Genomic DNA, 14,638 nt, shown 5'->3' on the forward strand with positions numbered 1-14,638 from the left:
TAGTGCCCATGGAAGTCGGAGCTCCAACCTCCAAGTTGACCTCAGCGGGAGCAGCCGCTGAGGCTACCCGGGCATGGGTGACTGTTCCCCGGCCACACTTGGTCGGAGGTCCCGGTGTGGAACATGCCCATGGAAGTTGAAGGGAAGAGAACCGCGAAAGGGAGTTTGGAGGCTGAGCCGCGGCCGAGGAGGTCTCACCGATCCCGGCGTGATTCCAGCCAGGCCCGGTACCCTATACCGAACTCGACAGGGTGGCTGTATCCGGGACCCTGGAACCCTGGGCGGGGAGCCTAGGGGCGAGAGGGGCCCCATGGAGCTCGGGCAGACTAGAAGTACCCTCGTCTGCCCGCTGGAGGGCGCCCTTCCCGGAGCGGAGGGGACCCCCCAAGCGACCAAGTGCAAGCCGAGTTTGGAGCTCGAAACCCGGCCACACTTGGTAGTTGGTCCCGGTGAGGAACATGCCCATGGAAGTAAGAGCTCAGCGGGAGCAGCCACTCAGGCTACCCGGCAATGTGTCACTGTCCCCCGGCCAAGACTTGGCGGCAAGTCCCGGGGAGGAATAGTGCCCATGGAAGTAGCTCAGCGGGAGCAGCTGCTGAGGCTACCCGGGAATGTGTCACTGTCCCCCGGCCAGACTTGGCGGCAGGTCCCGGGGAGGAATAGTGCTCATGGAAGTAGCTCAGCGGGAGCAGCTGCTGAGGCTACCCGGGAATGTGTCACTGTCCCTGGGCCACACTTGGTCGTTGGTTCCTGATGAGGAACATGCCCATGGAAGTAAGAGTTCAGCGGGAGAAGCCGCTCAAGCTACCCGGGAATGTGTCACTGTCCCCCGGCCAGACTTGGCGGCAGGTCCCGGGGAGGAACAGTGCCCATGGAAGTCGGAGCTCCAACCTCCAAGTTGACCTCAGCGGGAGCACTTGCTGAGGCTACCCGGGCATGGGCGACTGTTCCCCGGCCACACTTGGTCGGAGGTCCCGGTGTGGAACATGCCCATGGAAGTTGAAGGGAAGAGAACCGCGAAAGGGAGTCTGGAGGCTGAGCCGCGGCCGAGGAGGTCTCACCGATCCCGGCGTGATTCCAGCCAGGCCCGGTACCCTATACCGAACTCGACAGGGTGGCTGTATCCGGGACCCTGGAACCCTGGGCGGGGAGCCTAGGGGCGAGAGGGGCCCCATGGAGCTCGGGCAGACTAGAAGTACCCTCGTCTGCCCGCTGGAGGGCGCCCTTCCCGGAGCGGAGGGGACCCCCCAAGCGACCAAGTGCAAGCCGAGTTTGGAGCTCGAAACCCGGCCACACTTGGTAGTATGTCCCGGTGAGGAACATGCCCATGGAAGTAAGAGCTCAGCGGGAGCAGCCACTCAGGCTACCCGGGAATGTGTCACTGTCCCCCGGCCAAGACTTGGCGGCAAGTCCCGGGGAGGAATAGTTCCCATGGAAGTAGCTCAGCGGGAGCAGCTGCTGAGGCTACCCGGGAATGTGTCACTGTCCCCCGGCCAGACTTGGCGGCAGGTCCCGGGGAGGAATAGTGCTCATGGAAGTAGCTCAGCGGGAGCAGCTGCTGAGGCTACCCGGGAATGTGTCACTGTCCCTGGGCCACACTTGGTCGTTGGTTCCTGATGAGGAACATGCCCATGGAAGTAAGAGTTCAGCGGGAGAAGCCGCTCAAGCTACCCGGGAATGTGTCACTGTCCCCCGGCCAGACTTGGCGGCAGGTCCCGGGGAGGAACAGTGCCCATGGAAGTCGGAGCTCCAACCTCCAAGTTGACCTCAGCGGGAGCACTTGCTGAGGCTACCCGGGCATGGGCGACTGTTCCCCGGCCACACTTGGTCGGAGGTCCCGGTGTGGAACATGCCCATGGAAGTTGAAGGGAAGAGAACCGCGAAAGGGAGTTTGGAGGCTGAGCCGCGGCCGAGGAGGTCTCACCGATCCCGGCGTGATTCCAGCCAGGCCCGGTACCCTATACCGAACTCGACAGGGTGGCTGTATCCGGGACCCTGGAACCCTGGGCGGGGAGCCTAGGGGCGAGAGGGGCCCCATGGAGCTCGGGCAGACTAGAAGTACCCTCGTCTGCCCGCTGGAGGGCGCCCTTCCCGGAGCGGAGGGGACCCCCCAAGCGACCAAGTGCAAGCCGAGTTTGGAGCTCGAAACCCGGCCACACTTGGTAGTTGGTCCCGGTGAGGAACATGCCCATGGAAGTAAGAGCTCAGCGGGAGCAGCCACTCAGGCTACCCGGCAATGTGTCACTGTCCCCCGGCCAAGACTTGGCGGCAAGTCCCGGGGAGGAATAGTGCCCATGGAAGTAGCTCAGCGGGAGCAGCTGCTGAGGCTACCCGGGAATGTGTCACTGTCCCCCGGCCAGACTTGGCGGCAGGTCCCGGGGAGGAATAGTGCTCATGGAAGTAGCTCAGCGGGAGCAGCTGCTGAGGCTACCCGGGAATGTGTCACTGTCCCTGGGCCACACTTGGTCGTTGGTTCCTGATGAGGAACATGCCCATGGAAGTAAGAGTTCAGCGGGAGAAGCCGCTCAAGCTACCCGGGAATGTGTCACTGTCCCCCGGCCAGACTTGGCGGCAGGTCCCGGGGAGGAACAGTGCCCATGGAAGTCGGAGCTCCAACCTCCAAGTTGACCTCAGCGGGAGCACTTGCTGAGGCTACCCGGGCATGGGCGACTGTTCCCCGGCCACACTTGGTCGGAGGTCCCGGTGTGGAACATGCCCATGGAAGTTGAAGGGAAGAGAACCGCGAAAGGGAGTCTGGAGGCTGAGCCGCGGCCGAGGAGGTCTCACCGATCCCGGCGTGATTCCAGCCAGGCCCGGTACCCTATACCGAACTCGACAGGGTGGCTGTATCCGGGACCCTGGAACCCTGGGCGGGGAGCCTAGGGGCGAGAGGGGCCCCATGGAGCTCGGGCAGACTAGAAGTACCCTCGTCTGCCCGCTGGAGGGCGCCCTTCCCGGAGCGGAGGGGACCCCCCAAGCGACCAAGTGCAAGCCGAGTTTGGAGCTCGAAACCCGGCCACACTTGGTAGTTGGTCCCGGTGAGGAACATGCCCATGGAAGTAAGAGCTCAGCGGGAGCAGCCACTCAGGCTACCCGGCAATGTGTCACTGTCCCCCGGCCAAGACTTGGCGGCAAGTCCCGGGGAGGAATAGTGCCCATGGAAGTAGCTCAGCAGGAGCAGCTGCTGAGGCTACCCGGGAATGTGTCACTGTCCCTGGGCCACACTTGGTCGTTGGTTCCTGATGAGGAACATGCCCATGGAAGTAAGAGTTCAGCGGGAGAAGCCGCTCAAGCTACCCGGGAATGTGTCACTGTCCCCCGGCCAGACTTGGCGGCAGGTCCCGGGGAGGAACAGTGCCCATGGAAGTCGGAGCTCCAACCTCCAAGTTGACCTCAGCGGGAGCACTTGCTGAGGCTACCCGGGCATGGGCGACTGTTCCCCGGCCACACTTGGTCGGAGGTCCCGGTGTGGAACATGCCCATGGAAGTTGAAGGGAAGAGAACCGCGAAAGGGAGTTTGGAGGCTGAGCCGCGGCCGAGGAGGTCTCACCGATCCCGGCGTGATTCCAGCCAGGCCCGGTACCCTATACCGAACTCGACAGGGTGGCTGTATCCGGGACCCTGGAACCCTGGGCGGGGAGCCTAGGGGCGAGAGGGGCCCCATGGAGCTCGGGCAGACTAGAAGTACCCTCGTCTGCCCGCTGGAGGGCGCCCTTCCCGGAGCGGAGGGGACCCCCCAAGCGACCAAGTGCAAGCCGAGTTTGGAGCTCGAAACCCGGCCACACTTGGTAGTATGTCCCGGTGAGGAACATGCCCATGGAAGTGAGAGCTCAGCGGGAGCAGCCACTCAGGCTACCCGGGAATGTGTCACTGTCCCCCGGCCAAGACTTGGCGGCAAGTCCCGGGGAGGAATAGTGCCCATGGAAGTAGCTCAGCGGGAGCAGCCACTCAGGCTACCCGGGAATGTGTCACTGTCCCCCGGCCAAGACTTGGCGGCAAGTCCCGGGGAGGAATAGTGCCCATGGAAGTAGCTCAGCGGGAGCAGCCACTCAGGCTACCCGGGAATGTGTCACTGTCCCTCGGCCACACTTGGTCGTAGGTCCCGGTGAGGAACATGCCCATGGAAGTCGGAGCTCCAACCTCCAACCGGGTGAAGCCTCCGAGAGCTAGCCGGGAATAGGGCGCCAATCCCGGCTACCGCCCTCCAGGCTTGCCCCGGTCGAAAGACCTACGTCCTCGCACCAGCACAAGCGCAAAAATTTTCTAAGTGTGGGAGAACCGAGGACCCGCCCGGTGGCACTCTGCCTCTCGCTGCCGCCCTCCTGGAAGCGTCCTCGGTCACTGTGTGTGCGGCAGATATCAGAGCTCCGGAAAGGTGAAAAAGAACCGGTAAGAGGGCGAATCCGGCAGCTCCCTGCCGGGCGAGGACCACCGCGAGCGGCGGGGACGTCAGACGGGAGACGCGCGGCGGACCTTCCGTCGGAGTGCCTGGGATTTTGACCTCGGAGAAGTTCGAAAAAATTATGCGGTCGGAGCTGTCTGCCCCGGCCGGGGAAGGCTCACCGCCGGCGGCTGCCAACCCCTGGCTTGCCCGCTGGATGCCCTTTCGGAGGCTGCTGAAAAAGAACTGTCAGGCGGGCACCTCTCGGAAGAACCGCAGACCAAAACGACCGGTAAAAATTTTGGGCGATCCGACACGTAGTGCACCTTCGGCGGCAGAGAAAAGCAGCAAAAATACCGGTCAGAGAAGGGGAGTTTTGGTCGACTCTGCCAGGTTTTTGCACTAAGTCAGATCCGTAATGCCAGCGGGACTGAGTCGCTTTTGCGTGCCGTGGTCCTGGAGGCCTGCTCGGACAGAGCGGTCCTTCGGGTCCCGCGGGAAGGGGCATTTCATGTTCCTCTGCGGGAGGTGATCCATTTTCTGCGGGAAATGGCGAGCCCCTTCGGCTACAAGAGTGTGTAGGTCCCGCTCAACAGTCTACGTCCTTAACCATCGGGGACTTTGTAGATTTTGCCCAAAATCGCTCTCCGCAGAACAGAGCGTGAGGTCTCCGCGGCGGAGGCCGGAAAAGGTGCGAGGTGAGCGGCATGGTATGACTGGGCTCGTGCCGCTCACTGCTACCCGGAGCGTGGCGCCCTCCGGGTAAAAGGCTAGCCGGGGCGAGTAGGTGGGATGACGGGCGCATAAGCAACGCCGTCCCCGCCGTACAAGGTGCCGGTGGCCTGGCGAACCACCGGCGTAAGGCTAGCCAGGGCGGACCGCGGGGCAGAGGGCGCATAAGCCACGCTCTCTCTCCATCCCACCAGCACAAGCGAAATATTTTCAAAGTGTGGGAGAACCGGCTTCCCGACCGGTGGCACTCTGCCTCTCGCTGCCGCCCTCCTGGAAGCGTCCTCGGTCACTCGGAGTACGGCAGATTTAAGAGCTCCGGAATGGTGAAAAAGAACCGGAGAGAGGGCGACTCCGGCTTCTCTCTGCCGGGCGAGGACCACCGCAGGCGGCGGGGACGTCTGACAGGAGACGGCGCTGCGGGCAGGCTTTAAAAGTGCATGGGGTTTTGGCCTCGGCAAAAGTCGAAAAAATTATGCGGTCGGAGCTGTCTGCCCCGGCCGGGGAAGGCTCACCGCCGGCGGCTGCCAACCCCTGGCTTGCCCGCTGGATGCCCTTTCGGAGGCTTCTGAAAAAGAACTGTCAGGCGGGCACCTCTCGGAAGAACCGCAGACCAAAACGACCGGTAAAAATTTTGGGCGATCCGACCCGTAGTGCACCTTCGGCGGCAGAGAAAAGCAACAAAAATACCGGTCAGAGAAGGGGAGTTTTGGTCGACTCTGCCAGGTTTTTGCACTAAGTCAGATCCGTAATGCCAGCGGGACTGAGTCGCTTTTGCGTGCCGTGGTCCTGGAGGCCTGCTCGGACAGAGCGGTCCTGCGGGTCCCGCGGGAAGGGGCATTTCATGTTCCTCTGCGGGAGGTGATCCATTTTCTGCGGGAAATGGCGAGCCCCTTCGGCTACAAGAGTGTGTAGGTCCCGCTGAACAGTCTACGTCCTTAACCATCGGGGACTTTGTAGATTTTGCCCAAAATCGCTCTCCGCAGAACAGAGCGTGAGGTCTCCGCGGCGGAGGCCGGAAAAGGTGCGAGGTGAGCGGCATGGTATGACTGGGCTCGTGCCGCTCACTGCTACCCGGAGCGTGGCGCCCTCCGGGTAAAAGGCTAGCCGGGGCGAGTAGGTGGGATGACGGGCGCATAAGCAACGCCGTCCCCGCCGTACAAGGTGCCGGTGGCCTGGCGAACCACCGGCGTAAGGCTAGCCAAGGGCGTACCGCGGGGCAGAGGGCGCATAAGCCACGCTCTCTCTCCATCCCACCAGCACAAGCGAAAAATTTTCAAAGTGTGGGAGAACCGGCTTCCCGACCGGTTGCACTCTGCCTCTCGCTGCCGCCCTCCTGGAAGCGTCCTCGGTCACTCGGAGTATGGCAGATTTAAGAGCTCCGGAATGGTGAAAAAGAACCGGAGAGAGGGCGACTCCGGCTTCTCTCTGCCGGGCGAGGACCACCGCAGGCGGCGGGGACGTCTGACAGGAGACGGCGCTGCGGGCAGGCTTTAAAAGTGCATGGGGTTTTGGCCTCGGCGAAAGTCGAAAAAATTATGCGGTCGGAGCTGTCTGCCCCGGCCGGGGAAGGCTCACCGCCGGCGGCTGCCAACCCCTGGCTTGCCCGCTGGATGGCCTTTCGGAGGCTGCTGAAAAAGAACTGTCAGGCGGGCACCTCTCGGAAGAACCGCAGACCAAAACGACCGGTAAAAATTTTGGGCGATCCGACCCGTAGTGCACCTTCGGCGGCAGAGAAAAGCAACAAAAATACCGGTCAGAGAAGGGGAGTTTTGGTCGACTCTGCCAGGTTTTTGCACTAAGTCAGATCCGTAATGCCAGCGGGACTGAGTCGCTCTTGCGTGCCGTGGTCCTGGAAGCCTGCTCGGACAGAGTGGTCCTTCGGGTCCCGCGGGAAGGGGCATTTCATGTTCCTCTGCGGGAGGTGGTCCATTTTCTGCGGGAAATGGCGAGCCCCTTCGGCTGCAAGAGTGTGTAGGTCCCGCTCAACAGTCTACGTCCTTAACCATCGGGGACTTTGTAGATTTTGGTCAAGATCGCCCCCCGCATGTCCTAGCGGGAGGTCTCCGCGGCGGAGGCCGGAAAAGGTGCGAGGTGAGCGGCATGGTATGACTGGGCTCGTGCCGCTCACTGCTACCCGGAGCGTGGCGCCCTCCGGGTAAAAGGCTAGCCGGGGCGAGTAGGTGGGATGACGGGCGCATAAGCAACGCCGTCCCCGCCGTACAAGGTGCCGGTGGCCTGGCGAACCACCGGCGTAAGGCTAGCCAAGGGCGTACCGCGGGGCAGAGGGCGCATAAGCCACGCTCTCTCTCCATCCCACCAGCACAAGCGAAAAATTTTCAAAGTGTGGGAGAACCGGCTTCCCGACCAGTTGCACTCTGCCTCTCGCTGCCGCCCTCCTGGAAGCGTCCTCGGTCACTCGGAGTATGGCAGATTTAAGAGCTCCGGAATGGTGAAAAAGAACCGGAGAGAGGGCGACTCCGGCTTCTCTCTGCCGGGCGAGGACCACCGCAGGCGGCGGGGACGTCTGACAGGAGACGGCGCTGCGGGCAGGCTTTAAAAGTGCAAGGGGTTTTGGCCTCGGCGAAAGTCGAAAAAATTATGCGGTCGGAGCTGTCTGCCCCGGCCGGGGAAGGCTCACCGCCGGCGGCTGCCAACCCCTGGCTTGCCCGCTGGATGGCCTTTCGGAGGCTGCTGAAAAAGAACTGTCAGGCGGGCACCTCTCGGAAGAACCGCAGACCAAAACGACCGGTAAAAATTTTGGGCGATCCGACCCGTAGTGCACCTTCGGCGGCAGAGAAAAGCAACAAAAATACCGGTCAGAGAAGGGGAGTTTTGGTCGACTCTGCCAGGTTTTTGCACTAAGTCAGATCCGTAATGCCAGCGGGACTGAGTCGCTCTTGCGTGCCGTGGTCCTGGAAGCCTGCTCGGACAGAGTGGTCCTTCGGGTCCCGCGGGAAGGGGCATTTCATGTTCCTCTGCGGGAGGTGGTCCATTTTCTGCGGGAAATGGCGAGCCCCTTCGGCTGCAAGAGTGTGTAGGTCCCGCTCAACAGTCTACGTCCTTAACCATCGGGGACTTTGTAGATTTTGGTCAAGATCGCCCCCCGCATGTCCTAGCGGGAGGTCTCCGCGGCGGAGGCCGGAAAAGGTGCGAGGTGAGCGGCATGGTATGACTGGGCTCGTGCCGCTCACTGCTACCCGGAGCGTGGCGCCCTCCGGGTAAAAGGCTAGCCGGGGCGAGTAGGTGGGTTGACGGGCGCATAAGCCACGCCGTCCCCGCCGTACAAGGTGCCGGTGGCCTGGCGAACCACCGGCGTAAGGCTAGCCAAGGGCGTACCGCGGGGCAGAGGGCGCATAAGCCACGCTCTCTCTCCATCCCACCAGCACAAGCGAAAAATTTTCAAAGTGTGGGAGAACCGGCTTCCCGACCGGTGGCACTCTGCCTCTCGCTGCCGTCCTCCTGGAAGCGTCCTCGGTCACTCGGAGTACGGCAGATTTCAGACCTCCGGAATGGTGAAAAAGAACCGGAGAGAGGGCGACTCCGGCTTCTCTCTGCCGGGCGAGGACCACCGCAGGCGGCGGGGACGTCTGACAGGAGACGGCGCTGCGGGCAGGCTTTAAAAGTGCATGGGGTTTTGGCCTCGGCAAAAGTCGAAAAAATTATGCGGTCGGAGCTGTCTGCCCCGGCCGGGGAAGGCTCACCGCCGGCGGCTGCCAACTCATGGCTTGCCCGCTGGATGGCCTTTCGGAGGCTTCTGAAAAAGAACTGTCAGGCGGGCACCTCTCGGAAGAACCGCAGACCAAAACGACCGGTAAAAATTTTGGGCGATCCGACCCGTAGTGCACCTTCGGCGGCAGAGAAAAGCAACAAAAATACCGGTCAGAGAAGGGGAGTTTTGGTCGACTCTGCCAGGTTTTTGCACTAAGTCAGATCCGTAATGCCAGCGGGACTGAGTCGCTTTTGCGTGCCGTGGTCCTGGAGGCCTGCTCGGACAGGGCGGTCCTTTCGGGTCCCGCGGGAAGGGGCATTTCATGTTCCTCTGCGGGAGGTGGTCCATTTTCTGCGGGAAATGGCGAGCCCCTTCGGCTGCAAGAGTGTGTAGGTCCCGCTCAACAGTCTACGTCCTTAACCATCGGGGACTTTGTAGATTTTGGTCAAGATCGCCCCCCGCATGTCCTAGCGGGAGGTCTCCGCGGCGGAGGCCGGAAAAGGTGCGAGGTGAGCGGCATGGTATGACTGGGCTCGTGCCGCTCACTGCTACCCGGAGCGTGGCGCCCTCCGGGTAAAAGGCTAGCCGGGGCGAGCAGGTGGGTTGACGGGCGCATAAGCCACGCCGTCCCCGCCGTACAAGGTGCCGGTGGCCTGGCGAACCACCGGCGTAAGGCTAGACAGGGCGGACCGCGGGGCAGAGGGCGCATAAGCCACGCCGTCCCCGCTGTACAAGGTGCCGGTGGCCTGGCGAACCACCGGCGTAAGGCTAGCCAAGGGCGTACCGCGGGGCAGAGGGCGCATAAGCCACGCTCTCTCTCCATCCCACCAGAACAAGCGAAAAATTTTCAAAGTGTGGGAGAACCGGGGACCCGACCGGTGGCACTCTGCCTCTCGCTGCCGCCCTCCTGGAAGCGTCCTCGGTCACTCGGTGTCCGGCAGATTTCAGAGCTCCGGAATGGTGAAAAAGAACCGGTGAGAGGGCGAAACCGGCTTCTCTCTGCCGGGCGAGGACCACCGCAGGCGGCAAGGGACGTCTGCCAGGAGACGGCGCTGCGGGCAGGCTTTAAAAGTGCATGGGGTTTTGGCCTCGGCGAAAGTCGAAAAAAATTTGCGGTCGGAGCTGTCTGCCCCGGCCGGGGAAGGCTCACCGCCGGCGGCTGCCAACCCCTGGCTTGCCCGCTGGATGCCCTTTCGGAGGCTGCTGAAAAAGAACTGTCAGGCGGGCACCTCTCGGAAGAACCGCAGACCAAAACGACCGGTAAAAATTTTGGGCGATCCGACCCTCAGTGCACCTTCGGCGGCAGAGAAAAGCAACAAAAACACCGGTCAAAGAAGGGAGGTTTTGGTCGACTCTGCCTGGTTTTTGCACAAAGTCAGATCCGTAATGCCAGCGGGACTGAGTCGCTTTTGCGTGCCGTGGTCCTGGAGGCCTGCTCGGACAGAGCGGTCCTTCGGGTCCCGCGGGAAGGGGCATTTCATGTTCCTCTGCGGGAGGTGGTCCATTTTCTGCGGGAAATGGCGAGCCCCATCGGCTACAAGAGTGTGTAGGTCCCGCTCAACAGTCTACGTCCTTAACCATCGGGGACTTTGTAGATTTTGGCAGAAATCGCCCCCCGCAGGTCCTAGCGGGAGGTCTCCGCGGCGGAGGCCGGAGAGGGCGCGAGGTGAGCGGCATGGTATGACTGGGTTCGTGCCGCTCACTGGTACCCGGAGCGTGGCGCCCTCCGGGTAAAAGGCTAGCCGGGGCGAGTAGGTGGGTTGACGGGCGCATAAGCCACGCCGTCCCCGCCGTACAAGGTGCCGGTGGCCTGGCGAACCACCGGCGTAAGGCCAGCCAGGGCGGACCGCGGGGCAGAGGGCGCATAAGCCACGCTCTCTCTCCATCCCACCAGAACAAGCGAAAAATTTTCAAAGTGTGGGAGAACCGGCGACCCGACCGGTGGCACTCTGCCTCTCGCTGCCGCCCTCCTGGAAGCGTCCTCGGTCACTCGGTGTCCGGCAGATTTCAGAGCTCCGGAATGGTGAAAAAGAACCGGAGAGGGGGCGACTCCGGCTTCTCTCTGCCGGGCGAGGACCACCGCAGGCGGCAAGGGACGTCTGACAGGAGACGGCGCTGCGGGCAGGCTTTAAAAGTGCATGTTTTGGCCTCGGCGAAAGTCGAAAAAATTTTGCGGTCGGAGCCGTCTGCCCCGGCCGGGGAAGGCTCACCGCCGGCGGCTGCCAACCCCTGGCTTGCCCGCTGGATGGCCTTTCGGAGGCTGCTGAAAAAGAACTGTCAGGCGGGCACCTCTCGGAAGAACCGCAGACCAAAACGACCGGTAAAAATTTTGGGCGATCCGACCCTCAGTGCACCTTCGGCGGCAGAGAAAAGCATCAAAAATACCGGTCAAAGAAGCGAGGTTTTGGTCGACTCTGCCAGGTTTTTGCACAAAGTGTTGGCATCGTGCGGCGTCGCGCTTTGCCGTACCGTATCCCCAATGGAGCGGCGCCCGGCGGGGTAGGCTAGCCATGTGAGGTCGAGGGCGGGAGGACGGGACGTAAGCCAGGCCGTTCTCCACAAGAAATTCCGGACGCGGAGACCCCTTCTCCGCCCTACGGTCCCCAATGGGGTGGCGCCCGGCGGGTGAGGCTAGCCATGGGAGGACGGGACGTAAGCCAGGCCGTTCTCCACAAGAAATTCCGTACGCGGAGACCCCTTCTCCGCCCTACGGTCCCCAATGGGGTGGCGCCCGGCGGGTGAGGCTAGCCATGTGAGGTCGAGGGCGGGAGGACGGGACGTAAGCCAGGCCGTTCTCCACAAGTAAATTCCGGACGCGGAGACCCCTTCTCCGCCCTACGGTCCCCAATGGGGTGGCGCCCGGCGGGTGAGGCTAGCCGTGTGAGGTCGAGGGCGGGAGGACGGGACGTAAGCCAGGCCGTTCTCCACAAGTAAATTCCGGACGCGGAGACCCCTTCTCCGCCCTACGGTCCCCAATGGGGTGGCGCCCGGCGGGTGAGGCTAGCCATGTGAGGTCGAGGGCGGGAGGACGGGACGTAAGCCAGGCCGTTCTCCACAAGTAAATTCCGGACGCGGAGACCCCTTCTCCGCCCTACGGTCCCCAATGGGGTGGCTCCCGGCGGGTGAGGCTAGCCATGTGAGGTCGAGGGCGGGAGGACGGGACGCAAGCCAGGCCGTTCTCCACAAACTCCCAGCGGTAGAGTCTCGGCTCTCCGCTCTTTTGATCGATCTGACACAGCGCGATCCGGCGGGGCAGGGCACTTTGCTCGGTCAGGGGTATTGGCCCCGGCCGGTTTATGGTAAAGCGTTCCTTAGCCTCAGTCTTGGTCGCGCATCAATCCCCCGCTCCCCGTGAGCGGCTGTGGTCCTCTGCCTAAGGTTGTGTAGCGCGGTGCCAGTGTGGTCCTCGCACGGCCCCGCTCCTGCCACAGCGGTAGGACTCTCTGCTTCGGCTGAGGTTTGCTACGAAGCGTATGGAACGGGCGTACTCCACCGTACCGTGGGTGGGGGGCGGCGGCGGCGGCGGCAGCGTCCAGCGCGGAGCTCCGGCTCCCGCGGCAGCGCCTCGCCTAGTGTCCCTCGGGCAAGTCCAATCGCCCCCCGCCCGGTCGGAGAGCGCAGACACACCTCTGTGTCCACGGTTTATTTCCGCAGCACGAAAAGGGACGGCTCCCGCCTGCTCCTCGCGGCGGCGACGAGGCTTAGACCCACCGTGGCGTATCCGCGGTAGGTATGCTCGTCGGTCGGAGGAGCGGTTGCGGTCGAGTGGTCCCCAGTGTACCCTGTTAGCGCTGCCCGCCTACGCCTGAAGAGCTGCGGACCGAGAAAAAGGTTCGCTCCGCTGCTGACGGCGAAGCGCGCGGCACGCCGCGGAAGAGGAGAGGGAGCGGTCGCCCCCGGGGCGGCTCCCCTCCGAGTCCGGCAGAAGCAGAGATTGTAGCGGAGGGGGGGGTTTCTAAATTCCCCGGGCGTGTTATCCCCAGCGGTAGCCTTTGAACTCTTCAACCGCAAGCACGATCGCACGTTCACAGCACCCGTCACTAGGAGCCGGGCCAGAGGCGGGCGGCAGACGAAACCGACATGAGCGCTTAAGGGTATTGCACCCCCGGCGCCCAGACCCTGGAAATTGAGTCTGCCCCCAAAGCCCACCCGCGTCCTCCTTGGCGCTCCCGGAGTACATGGTCGTAGATGGGCCATCGGTCGCTAATGCCAAACTGCGTCCCAGGGGTGCGTCCCCTCTGACCAACGGCAGACCCATCCCTCTCGCCAATCCGCGGATCCCCGCCAGGTCCCGAACAGGGCTCGTCCTTTAGCGTTTCAAATGCGCCCTCCCCGCCATACGAGGGGTTGAGGACCGTAGCCTTCCCTTACGAGAGGCACCAGGGGTGCGCCTGCTCGAGGGCCCGGCCGTGGGCGTAACGCTTGGGCCGCCCGGGGGAGTCGGTAGACCATGGGAGACCAACACTCGCACACGAACGTTGCCCGTGCTTTTGTGGAAGAGAGCTTCTTGCGAGGTTGTCGCTGCGGTGGCGCCCGGACAAACCCTATCCCTAAAACTTCTGGGGAATTGGCGTCTAAGCCTGCACCCTGCACGGTATCCCTGCACCCACGAAGGGGGCCGTGGAAGGCTTGGGGTCGCGCCGGCGAAACCGACCGGATGCCCGGGGTACTGAACCCCCGGGGTCCCACCCTGGAAATTGAGCCGTCCGACCCCGCCACGTCTTCCTAGTGCTCTCCTTGGCTCCCCCGCCTGTGGGCATCGTTAGGGGCTGCGGTCATCAGCGCCGGCTAAGCTTCGGCAACACGGCCGACCCACCCCTTCGGCGCCTGGGGGTGCCTGGTCCCAGTCCGGGCCGTTCCGTAGGGGCGGCTATCCCTTACATGAGGGACTCGGTGCGTCCGCTCGGGCTGCGGGGCTCCGGCTCCGACAGCCGGGGAGCTGGTTTTGACCGCGGGCCTCCACGGGAACCGGCAGGGACCGGACTAGGCGTCAAGCCGAAAATAACCCCGGCACCCTCTGCTTCCAAAGCGAGGGGACCTTTGGCCGAGCGGGGGCACCGGAAGCCGAACCGACCCCAACCCCTCTTCCTACCCCAGGGCTGGGCTGACCAATCCCCTGATCGGGTCTAAAATGGAAGAAGGGGATTCGAGGGAAGGGGCTGGCGGAAGGCAGTTGCCCGACGGAGTAGGCGAAGGCCAGGCCGTTTCCGAGTCCCGAGCAGAGGAGGGCGAACTCGGCTCTTCATCGACCGACGGCGAGGCGAGGGCGGTGGCTGCCGCGGGGAAGACTCCATTGCTCGTCAGCGCGCTAGGAGCGGGGCCGACTGGCTGCTCGGGGTATGGCATCCCCGGGGGCCCACCCTGGAAATCTTCGCTCCTCAGCCGCTGCAGGTTATAAGGTCCCGCCGCGCGTAAGCGCTCAACTCTCCGACCCACGGATGTCGAGCCCATGGTGAGCCGGCCGTTTCGTACGGGGAAAAGGGGTCCTCTGGCCCCACATCGATCGAGGGGGTTTAGATCCGCGGAGGCACGCACCGCGAGGCGAATCGCTGCTTTTCCCCAAGAGGTTAACCTTCAAACCACCGAGTAGGTTCGGGGCAGGGCCGACAGTCTGCACTGGGGTATTGCATCCCTGGTGGGGCGACCCTGGAAATCTCTGCCCCTTTCCACTCTTTCGGTTGGGCCTCTCGTCGGGGCGAGCGTAAGTCGGCAAGCAGACGTGGGAAGAGGCTTCTTACCGGTGACACTCCCTTCGTGAGAGAGGCAGGTACTCGCCCCGGACCCCGGTCCAAATCTGCGCGGGCCGGACGGCCTCG

The sequence above is a fragment of the Engystomops pustulosus genome, unplaced genomic scaffold, assembly GCF_040894005.1.
Source record: "Engystomops pustulosus unplaced genomic scaffold, aEngPut4.maternal MAT_SCAFFOLD_284, whole genome shotgun sequence".
Lineage (NCBI taxonomy): Eukaryota > Metazoa > Chordata > Amphibia > Anura > Leptodactylidae > Engystomops > Engystomops pustulosus.